This window comes from Chlorocebus sabaeus, chromosome 19, assembly GCF_047675955.1.
Source record: "Chlorocebus sabaeus isolate Y175 chromosome 19, mChlSab1.0.hap1, whole genome shotgun sequence".
Taxonomy (NCBI): Eukaryota; Metazoa; Chordata; class Mammalia; order Primates; family Cercopithecidae; genus Chlorocebus; species Chlorocebus sabaeus.
The window spans coordinates 30436787-30448591 of record NC_132922.1 but is presented as its reverse complement, the minus strand read 5'-3'; the positions used below and the strand labels follow the sequence as shown (position 1 = coordinate 30448591).

General features: G+C 55.0%; 1 pseudogene; it reads left to right on the top strand.

The window, feature by feature from the left end:
• The first annotated feature begins 476 nt into the window (after positions 1-476).
• On the top strand, positions 477-11623 carry LOC140709141 (mitotic-spindle organizing protein 2B-like; annotated as a pseudogene).
• Positions 11624-11805: the final 182 nt, after the last annotated feature.

The window sequence follows — 11805 nt, the reverse complement described above, 5'->3', positions numbered from 1 at the left end:
CAACTGCGGCCCTCGCCTCCCAAGCCCGCCCGGTCGGGGCAGAGTGGCCGGGGCCGGCCCGAGTCCCAGGACTCGCGGAGGAACGGAGACGGCCACGGCAGGGGCTCGGGGAAGCCGCCGGGGCGCAAGACCCTCTCACGCGCGTCCCCCGCCGCACACCTGTGGGACGCACAGTGTTGCCCGCCTCGGAGCTGGAAGCCGCTATTCGGCCACCTGGTGCCGAAATGTCATCATCAAGCTGCGCGGGGCGTCACGCGGGAAAAGCGCCTCTGCCTCTTTAGGAGGCTACATCGAAAGGCGCGTGTGCAAAGCGAAGGCCGGCCAGGTGGCGGAGGGGAGGTGGAGAGGGATGAGTGCGGCGGGGAGGGTGGGCCGCCACTGAATGCGCCTGCGCAGTGGCGTCCTCTTCCCTTACCATTAAGTGCAAGCACCTTCTCTCCAGCAAGGAGTGAGCGTGCGCCTAAGCAGGGCGCTTAGTGCCGACTTGGAGCGCCTACTAGTGGGACACTGGCGCGGATAAGACAATTGTACGCTTTCTTGCAACAGGCAAATTTTACTGAGCGTTCAATGTATGCCTGGCACTGGGCTGGGTGCTGCCCCCTAAGCGAGTATGACCAATGCTCGGCCAGGGCCTCCCTAGGCCCTGACCACCAAGGAGCGGGCCCCTGCGGTCAGCCACTGCCGCCCGGGTGGCCGGGCACTGGCGCTGCAGGGAGAGGGCGGCGGGCGCAACTGCTAGAGGGTACGGTGGGAGCGTCGGCGCAGGGCGCAGTGCCTGGGCCGGGACGCGCGGCGCCCCGGGGCTGGAGGCTGCCCGGCAGAAGCTCTCACTGCGGCGGAAGAAGGCGCCGAGCGCTGAGAAGATGGAGCTGTAAGAGCTGGCGCAGGCAATGGGCGGCACCATCGACCTCGAGGTGTTCAAGTGAGCTGGACGGATGGCAGCCGCCCGCCCCCCGACGCCCCGACCTGTGCTCTCCCTGTCAGTCCGGGCTCGCTGGTCCGGAGGATCCTCTCGCCCTTGTCGGGTCTTCAGGGAGGGGCCCGGGTCCGCGCCAGGCGGGCAGGGCTCACCGGCCCGGCGTCTGTCCCTGCCAGGACCCTGGTGGACCTGCTGAAGTTGAACATGGCCCCCTGGCCGTCTTCCAGATGTGTGCCTGGCAGAGGTTGGCGAGCGAGCCCCAGGACTCTGCGGCCGTGTCTCTGCTCACGTCGAGCGTGCCTGAGACCCTAAGTCAGAGCCGGGCCGGTCATCCCTGCCCCAGTGGCCGAGGAAGGGAGGGGGTACAGAGCGGGGAGGGGCAGGCGCGGCACAGCGGCGGCTTGGCCCTGAATGATCATGCCTGTCTGTTGGTCTCAGCCGAGCCCCTGCAGGGCCCATCCGTGGGCTCTGCTCCCTGGCCTCGCTGCTATCCTTAGGAGGCACGTCCAGGCCAGGTGGACGCAGAGCGCGTGTCCCAGGGTGCTCCAGGCCGGCATTGGCTCCTCCGCCTCTTCACTCATACCTCCATTCTACAAAGTCAGGAATCAAGACCACTTTGTGGAAAGACGACTTTGTGCTAGGCGCGTTGGCTCACGCCTGTAATCCCAGCACTTTGGGAGGCCAAGGCGGGAAGGTTGAGATGGAGTCTCGCTCTGTCGCCAGGCTGGAGTGCAGTGGCGCAATCTTGGCTCACTGCAACCTCCGCCTCCCCAGTAGCTGGGACTACAGGCACCCGCCACCATGCCCAGCTAATATTTTGGTATTTTTAGCAGAGACGGGGTTTTACCATGTTGGCCAGGATGTCTTGATCTCTTGACCTCCTGATCCGCTCCCCTTGGGCTCCCAAAGTGCTGGGATTACAGGAGTGAGCCACCGCCCCCGGCCCCCACACAAAAAAAAAGTTTTTCTAAAAGACAGTTTTGAGCCAGGATTGGTGGCTCACGCCTGTAATCCCAGCATTTTGGAAGGCTGAGGCCGGCGAATCATTTGAGGTCAAGAGGTGGAGACCAGCATAGCCAAAATGGTAAAACCCTGTCTCTACTAAAAATACAAAAATTAGCTGGGAGTGGTGGCGCAGGCTTGTAATCCCAGCTACTCTGGAGGCTGAGGCAAGAGAATTGCTTGAACCCAGGAGGCCGAGGTTGCAGTGAGCAGAGATTATGCCATTACACTCCAGCCTGGGTGACAGAGTGAGACTCCTCTCAAAAAAAAATTTTTTTTAATTAAAAATTAAAAAAAAAAAAAAAAAAGCACAGTTTTGGTCCCTGTCTTGTGGCATTACAGCCTCTAGGGAAGTGCCCAGGAAGCAGAGCAGGCAGAGGTCTTCCCGCCACCCCCTGCCTGTACCCCACCTGGGCCCAGGTTCCTGTGCAGGGGCTTCACCAGCCCTGGCCAGCTTCCCTCTGAGGATTGCAGGACGGGAGTCAGAGGCAGAACTCCCAGGGGGCAGAGGCCTGTGGGGCCTGAAGGGCCTCCTCTGTCCAGCATGGTGACTAGGGCTGACCAACAGATGCTGAGGCCGAGATTTGTCATGGTGGAACCTCGGTCCCTGCTCATCCTTCCCACGTGTTGCTTCTGCTCCTGAGGGCTCCCTCTGAAATGCAGCAGAACCTCCAGGCCACTGGAAGGAGGCCCAGAGCTGGCTCCCTGCCTGGAAGCATGAGGACACCCATACAGGCATCCTGAGAAGGCGTGGAGAGCAGGCTGCCCCCATGGGGGCAGGGCCTGGGCACCCAGTCCCCCTTCCCTGAGAGGCCCCAGGCAACTGTGCACTGGCCTCACTGACCCCATGCCCTGTTCTCTTTGTATCTCCCTCTGACCTCCAGAGGCCTCCTTTCTCTCTGCCAGGAACGGTAGCCCCACTGCGAGGCCCACTTTTTCCTCGGGCCCTCGGCCTGCAGCTTCTCGGGTTCTGCCCCACAGCCTGGCTGCCACGCACTCACCTTTCTCTCTAGCCCTGCCCCATTCCCTCCGCCTCTCTTGCTGCCTGTTCTTTCTCAGGTGGCTTTTATTGACTTATCTCTGGGGGTTGGTGCTCTCCCTTGTTTCCATGGAAAGTGCCTGGCCCCAGGAGGCAGGAAAACCTGAGTTGCAAGGGCAGGACCATGTAGGCCATCGCTGCCCTGCAGCTTAGCGACAAGGCACAATTTGTGGCTCTGTTTATTAGAGACGTGGTATGGCCCACAGTTGGGCTGGCATCTGGGAACAGGATCAACACCCCACACCCCAGAGGTGAACTGTGGTGAGTGAGACTTGTGCCCTGTAAAGAACTCCCCCCACCCCAGGGGAGGACAGCAGGCCGAGGGGTGGTGTGCTGTGCTGGAGAGCACAGCCCCAGGCGTGACAAACACCTGGGCCTGTTAGAAGCTATCCCCTCTCCAAACAGGAAGTCTGGAGGCTGAAACAGAGGTTCCCGCCCTCCCCAAGCGTCCTGGGCAGCACCACACGGATGCTGTGTGCTGGTCGCCTGGCCACACTCCAGCACTCAGCCCCCTTGCCTGCCTCACTCCTGAGTTGGGGCCACCTTCCAGGTGTCACCAGCTGTGATGAGACCAGGGACCCAGAGCCAGGGGCCTGTGAGAGCCCAGGGGGCTCTGGTCACACCTCCTGTATGCTCCTCCCCACAGCACCCACCTCACTGCCACCCAGCGCCCAGGCCCAAGGGAAGGTGGGAAGGGGCTGAGGGACAGACCGGGATAGTGCACGGACTGCAGGCTGAGATGAGCAATTGAAGGACAGGTTTGCAAGGGGAAGAAGAAACTGGGAACAGAGTCCTTGTCATTCCAGGGGATATTGCCACTCAGTCAGGAATTCTGGGTGCTGGGCCCAGCTCTCAGTGCAGAGGGCGTGGCAGGGAAGTGAGATGGTCACACTTGGTCCAGTGAGAGGTGGCGAGAAAAACCACCAGTGATGGAGACAAGAGGAGGTTTCCGAGCAGGAGAGCAGTAAGGGTTGCACAGGGTGGGATAGGAGGGGTCAACAGGGCCCCAAAGGTGTGAGCTGGGGTGGTGGGAGGCAGTGGGTGAGGCAGAGTGCTGTCCAGGTGCTGGTGGGCCCAGGGCGGGAGGAGGGAGATGGCAGGACACAGTCAAGATGTATTCAGGGGCCAGGCACGGTGGCTCAAGCCTGTAATCCCAGCACTTTGGGAGACCAAGGCGGGTGGACGGCCTGAGGTCCAGAGTTAGAGACCAGCCTGGCCAACATGGCAAAAACCCATCTCTACAAACAAACAAACAAAAATTAGCCAGGTGTTGTGGCATAATCCCAGCCACTCGGGAGGCTGAGGCATGAGAATCACTTGAACCTGGGAGGCGGAGGTTGCAGTGAGGTGAGATCCGGCCACTGCACTCCAGCCTGGGAGACAGAGCGAGACTCCATCTCAAAAAAAAAAAAAAAAAAAAAAGATGTATGCGGGAGTCGTGGAGCTGGGAACACGCGCATAGAGGGACCAGAAGGATCAAGGGTGCCATGTGAGTGAACGGGGGTTCCAAGAGAAGTGGGAGGAAGCCCAAAGCACGAGGACAGGAGTGACCTGGCATGCTGGACCCCTCAGGGTCTTTGCTCTTTGAGGGCTCTGTCCTGTAGGCTGGGCAGCAAAAGGCCAGGATATGAGGGCACAGAGGCCCTGGGGGGATGCCTCGTGGGGATAGAGGGGAACTTGGGGAGAAGGTGGAGGGGAGTGGGGCAGAGATGGGGCCACTCCAGGAGTGTGCTGCAGAGTGAGAGGTAGAGCCAGCAGATGGGATACCGAGAGCTGTCTGATGCCCACAGGTTGCAACATCTGAACACACGGAGCCCCAGCTGTCCCAGTAATGGCAGAATCTGGAGAACATGAGGGGGGGTTGTCAGAGTGATCCACCTGGGGGACATGGAGGCCATAGATTTCACACAGGACTCAGGTGTGGAGTTCTCCAGGCCGTGGGCCAGGCCCACTCAAGCCTGCCTCTGTGAACTGCAGCAGGTGCCCAGGCTTCTCTGGATCCCTGTCCCCAGCCATCCAGACAGCCTGCAGGGACCACCACCAACAGGCTCACTCATACCCACAGGGAGGGGGAAACAGAAGACCCCAGAAGAACAGGGGGTGATGCTTGTCGTGGTGAGGGTCTGGAGTCATTGAGGGAAAAGTAAGTTCAGTCAAGCGGTCTTTTAAGTTTAGGGAAACTACACATTTTTAAAAGTTGTCCAGAGCCAAGCGCGGTGGCTCAAGCCTGTGATCCCAGCGCTTTGAGAGGCCGAGGCGGGCGGATCACAAAGTCGAGAGATCCAGACCATCCTGGCTAACACAGAGAAACCCCGTCTCTATTTTAAAAAAATACAAAAAAAGAAAAACTAACCGGGCATGGTGGCGGGCGCTTATAGTCCCAGCTACTCGGGAGGCTGAGGCAGGAGAATGGCAGAACCCGGGAGGCGGAGCTTGCAGTGAGCCGAGTTCGCACCACTGCACTCCTGCCTGGGCTACAGACCATGAACTCCGTCTCAAAAAAAAAAAAAAAAAGTTGTCCAGAGCATGTAAGATGATGACGTTTGCTATGTGGAAGTCGTGAGTCTCACATGAGCTGTGCTGCCTGATGCAGGAACCACGAGCTATATATGGCTGGCATGGTCACTGCACTGCGTGTGTTATGCACAGCAGGTGCCAAAGGACTGGTACAAAAGTGAATACAGGGCATGGTGGCTCACAGCTATAATCCCAACACTGGGAAGCAAAGGCAGAAGGATCACTTGAGGCCAGGAGTTCAAGACCAGCCTGGGCAACATAGCGAGATCCAGTCTCTACAAACAAAAGAACAAAAGTGAATGCAGTCCAGGCGCAGTGGCTCATACCTGTAATTTCAGCACTTTGGGAGGCTAAGGTGGGTGGATCACTTGAGTCCAGGAGTTTGAGACCGGCCTAGGAAATATGGTGAAATTCCATCTCTATTTAAATAAAAAGGGAAAAAAAGGTGATTGCAACATTTCATGAATAACTTATGTACTGATTACATGTTGAAATTATAATATGTTGGATATTTTAGATTAATTGAAATATATTATTTGAATGAATTTCACTAGAAATTTAATTTTCTAGTGGTGACCAGAAAATTTTAAATTGTGGCTGGGGGCGTTGGCTGATGCCTGTAATCCCAGCACTTTGGGAGGCTGAGGCTGGTGGATCACCTGAGGTCGGGAGTTTGAGACCAGCCTGACCAACATGGTGAAACCCCATCTCTACTAAAAATACAAAATTAGCCGGGTGTGGTGGCGCATGCCTGTAGTCCCAGCTACTTGGGAGGGTGAGGCAGGAGAATCACTTGAGCCCGGGAGGCGGAGGTTATGATGAGTGGAGATTGCACCATTGCACTCCAGCCTGGACAACAAAAGCAAAACTCCGTCTCAAAAAATAAAAATAAAAAATAAAAAATTGCATGTGTGGCTCACGCCCCTGACTTGGGGTTGCCGAAGGTGTGTCGTGAATGTGCTGGAGCAGCACTGTCTGATGGGAGCATTAGGCGAGCCACAGACTAATGGGTCTGCTGTGCAGCCCCCGGCCCCGCCGGTGAGACACCACTGCTGATGCCGCCTGCCCTGGCTGCAGCTGCTTCTCAAGAAGGGCCAGTGGTGGTTTCTTTCCCTCTCAGTTCTCTCACCTCACCTCTGCCTGTTTTCCTTCCTAACACAAATGTTGGTCAGCCCATGTCACCGCAAGGTCGCGCTGCCACTACAAAACCAGAAAGGCCACCCTTAGGGACGAGCAAGAAGGGACAGATCCTCATTCCCCAACCAGCTCTGCCCAGGCTCACATAGGCCACACCAAAGGTAAATGGCAGAGGACGTCCCACCTTGGTCTGGCCCACTCCACAGTTTCAGGGATTCCCCAGATCATGGGAGGCTGACAGGCGGCTGCATTTTGGGGTTTTCTTCGTTAGGGGTTCACAGAATGTGGAGTGGCCACCAGCTGGTTTCAGAGTAGCAGGAGCACTGACCTTGAAGAGAATGAGCCAGGCTGTTTTCGGTTTTGTTGTTTTTTTATTTTTATATTTTTAAGTTTTGTTAATCTAATTTTTTTTTTTTTAGAGGTAGTCTCCATCCCTCCCTCCCTCCCTGCAGTGGTGCAATCATGGCTCACTTCAGCCTCAAACTCCTGGGCTCAAGTGATCCTCCCACCTCAGCCTCCTGAGTAACTGGAACTACAGGTGCAGGCCACCACGCACGGCTTTTGTTTTTTTTTTTTTTTTTGGGGGGGGGTTTTTTTTTTTAGAGATAAGGTCTCACTTTTTTGCCCAGACTGGTCTTGAACTCTTGGCCTCAAGGGATCCTCCTGCCTCAGCATCCCAAACCACTGAGATTACAGCGTGAAGTCTGTTTTAACATTCAGTGGACATTGACTATTTTTGGTTCATAGGAGGACCCTCCAGGGACCAGGCCTGGGGGTATCAGTCGCCCCAACCTCCCACCCCAACTGCAGCCACACTTGGTTCAACCCCACTGTCCAACCCATCTGACTCAGTAGCCCCTCCCAAGGGAGCAGAGCTAAAAAAGTTGATTTTCCCACTGCAAGACACTGTAGGCCATTCTCTTCTGGGCCTCCTCGTCCTTCATAAAGTGGGGAGGCTTGAACAGGGCTCCCCACTAACCCCAAGAGCACATGATTGTTGAAGGGTTCTAGAATTGTTTTCTTTTCTTTTCTTTCTTGTGTGTGTGTGTGTGTGTGTGAGCAACAAGGCTGTTTATTTCATATTTCCCAGAATTGTTTTCTTAATATCCATTATAGCTTAAAGTTATGTTGGTTTCATATTTCCAGGGTTTGTCAGCCCTGTCAGATTTAAAGATAAGCATTATTAGTCAGGTGTGGCCACATGCTTGCAATCCCAGCTACTGCTTGAGGCCATGACTTCAAGGCTGCACTGAACTGTGATTGCATCACTGCACTCCAGCTCAGGTGACAGAGCAAGACGCAGTCTCTCGGCCTGGCTCGATGGCTCACGCCTGTAATCCCAACACTTTGAGAGGCCAAAGCAGGCAGATCACGGGGTCAGGAGATCAAGACCATGGTGAAATCCCGTCTCTACTAAAAATACAAAAAAAAATTAGCCGGGCGCAGTGGCGGGCACCTGTAGTCCCAGCTACTCAGGAGGCTGAGGCAGGAGAATGGCGAGAACCCCGGAGGCAGAGCTTGTAGTGAGCCGAGATGATGCCACTGCACTCCAGCCTGGGTGACAGAGCGAGACTCCGTCTCAAAACAAAACAAAACAAAACAGAAAAAAAAAAGACTCAGTCTCTAAAAACCAAAAAAATTTTTTTAAAAATTTAAAAACCCTTATTGGCCAGGCACTGTGGCTCACGCCTGTAATCCCAGCACTTTGGGAGGCTGAGGTGGGTGGATCATAAGGTCAGGAGATCGAGGCCATCCTGGCTAACACGGTGAAACCCCATCTCTACTAAAAATACAAAAAAAATTTAGCCAGGTGTGGTGACGGGCGCCTGTAGTCCCAGCTACTTGGGAGGCTGAGGCAGAAGAATGGTGTGAATCTGGGAGGCGGAGCTTGCAGTGAGCCAAGATCACACCACTGCACTCCAGCCTGGGTGACAGAGCAAGACTCCATCTCAAAAAAAAAAAAAAAAACTTCTTTCCTCCTTTCTGTTTCCCTCTCATGCTTGTTTCCAAAAGGGACCGAGTCATTACTGAGGGGAAGAGAGGAAGCTCAGATGGCACCAAGCTGAAGGGAAGCCAGCTCTGAGTCAGGCCCAGGTCTGCCCTGCCGTGTGCTGTGGGGAGGTGGGAGTTAGTCACCCTGAGAGCACGTGGGCACCTAAACCCCACGGCTACAGACGATCTGACTCCGTCTGGCCTGGTCCGCAGAGGGCCTGTGGCCTCAGAGAAGGATGCTGGCCCATTGTGGGAGCTGCTGCGGGGTAGTGGGGCCCATCTGCTCATGGGAGAGGGGATCCTTCCCCTTGAAGGATCAGTGGAGACTGAAATAATGGCAGTTTGCACCAAAGGAAATATGTGGTGGCCATTCTCTGCCTTGTGCCTTTTTCACGAATCACTGGTAGACTGAGGTGGCCAAACTTCACCCACCACATGCTTCTGGCTGCGCCCCTCCTTAGTTCTGGGCAACCCTGACTCCATCTTTCTTGAGTGGAGTCTGCCAAGCTGACAGAGTTCCAAGCATGACACCACCATAACCTTCACCACTCACCGAGCAGCAAAGATCTCATTCTCTGAGGAAGAACTCCCCAGAAACTCACAAGGAGGGCCGTCTTATCCCTGCAGGGGTTTGGAGAGAATTTTGTTTTCAGTATTGGCGTGGAAAGGGAACTGGAGTGACCTCTGGAGTAGCCAAGATCCATGGCGTCTCAGACACAGGAGTCTCCACTTGTTCAAGGTGACAAATGGTGAAACAGAAATGTCCTGATGGATCCCTAAAACACCCGGTTGCATCTTTCCTCCAAGAGCGCGGTTTCCCATTGCAGGCTATTTGACTAAACTTGGTAAGAGGCCAGGGAAGAACCAGGATTGAGGCTGGGTGTTCTGTTGGCTGAACCGTCAGCAGGTGTCACCCCAAAAGTGGTGGCAGGAGAGCTCCCGCAAGGGACTGCCCCAGATCTTCCACTTGGGTGACTGAGAGCCAGTTGGGATGAGAGCTAGCAGGATTCCCAAGGCAGAAGCACTTAACGCCAGGGTGGTCAGTCCAAAGCATTTGTTAGGGGAACTTCCATACACACAGGGCTGCAGTGTGGCCTCACGAGGGACAGCCAGGAAGGAGGTTTCTGTCTAGGCATGCTGCAGTGTGGGGGTGGGGTGTGGAATTTATATGAGGGTGCAGGGAATTTGGCTGGGGGCGAGGCCAGTTTCCACATGCTTAGCAACATGTCAGATCTTTCAGTGTTTCAGGCAACAAACAACATGTTTATCAGTGTCTGGTAAGAAGCAAGGCCCCAGGGTTCCAGTCTGCAGGGGGAACATACAGCTGACCAGGTCACAGAGCAGTCAGGGCACACTCTCGGTCAGGACAAAGGAAAAGGTTGGGGGACAAAATAGAGGACCCAACACTGTGAGTCAAGTAGGGGACACATGCCCTGGTTACAGCCCATGGGGCAGAACGGGCTGGAGCAGAGGAGAGCCCTGGCCAAGGCACTCCACATCATGGGCTGTGACCCCACGGGCAAGCCATCTATGCAGGCACATTTGTGCCCTGGAGGGTCCTCTCAGTCTTGCTGATGCCGACAACACCAAGCCCAGGGAAATCCATCCCATTAAAATAAAACTCTGGCCCAAGCGTGGTTGCAGATCTTCCTATCTTCACAAAAAAGAGTTAGCAAATTACAAATCAAGGGAAATCTGAACCGGTGGTCTTCATCTGAGACCCTCTGGTGGTCAGAAGGGAAGTGTCAAGCATTCAGACCACGGCAGGAACCCAGTCATGAAATCCAGTAGTTAAACCTAAAAGCAAGAGGCTTGACCACTGTTTGCAGAACACTGGAGTAGATAGGAAACAATGTGAGAGCTTCCAAAATCAAAGCAAGAAACCCGATTCCAGTACTTGGTGATTGCAGTGTTTCTTGCCTGTCACCGTCTGAGGCAGCTCAGATGTACAGTTCAGCGTGAACACACCTGGAGGATGAAGCGGGAAGTCGCTGCTGCTGCTGCTGCTGCTGCTGGCACCATCAGGGCAGACCAGGTTCCTTGTCCAGGCCAGGTATGGGCCAGCCACGCTTACCCTTCCCTAAATAGACCCCTGGCCAAAGGCTTCTGGGGCATGACCTGCCTTTGGCGGTTCTGAGCCTCAGGACTCGGGACTGATACAGGGCCTTCAGCTTGAAGTGGCTTTGAGGGAAATGTACAGACACAAATGTTGCTCAAGGAGCACAGTTCAGTAGCTGCTGCAGTTACAAGGCTCGCCCGTTCCTGTTGGTTGTGCTTCGTGTCTCCTCAGGGAGAAACAAAGGCAGCACCTTCCTCGGGGGAGCGGTGGCCCGGTTGGAATGCAGCGGCCGCAAAGGATCCAGCCAGGGGACACCCCGCCAGCCCAGCGCTAGCAGGCTGCCCACGTGGGGCAGGCCTGGGAAGAGCCCTATGCAGGGCAGCACCTAGGATGGGCCAGAGACTTGTCAGACCACTGTCCCCAGCAAAGGTACATGTTGTCTCCTTCAGTTGATAATAAGCCTTTCTGAGATGCAGAGGGTCCGGGTCATACGTTCTCTGCTGTTTTTTGATGATATTATGGCACAAACTTACAATGGGGTCTTTGTGCAGGTCCTGGTTGTGCCACAGCTGAACTAACCAGGTCACTTCACCGTGAGTCAACTTCCCGGAGCTGACTTTGGTTCTGAGAAAAGATTCCTGGATTCCCAGGTCTTCTATAAACAGACGTCAACACGCTTCACTTGAAGTGCAAGGTTTTCTACCGAGACAGTTGACAGTGCTGAGGGGCAAGGTGACTGTGTGTGTGCCTGGAGGGTAAACGCTGCCTTCCAGATTACCATGGAGCAGTGGGGGTCAGGATGGGTGTGCTGTGACCTTCTGTGGGTCACAAATACCGTGGAGAACTCAGTAACACTCCTTCCCCCTTCTAAAATGTCCTGACCTTACACATTTGACCCACAGCTTTAGGGATTTCATGGACAAGCCCCTTTCACATACCTCAGATTTGAACACTCTACTTCTAGGCTCTTCTTTTTAGCCAGCACATCCCATTAATAGACAAGCCCCAGAAATTGCAAATTCAGTTGAAACCCTGACTTAGCTTTCCTAGAATTGAGGAAACCTATCCACTGAACGCTTGGCTTGGGAAAACCCTGGGTCAAATACTTCCATGGCAGCTCCTTAAGGACATACACTCATG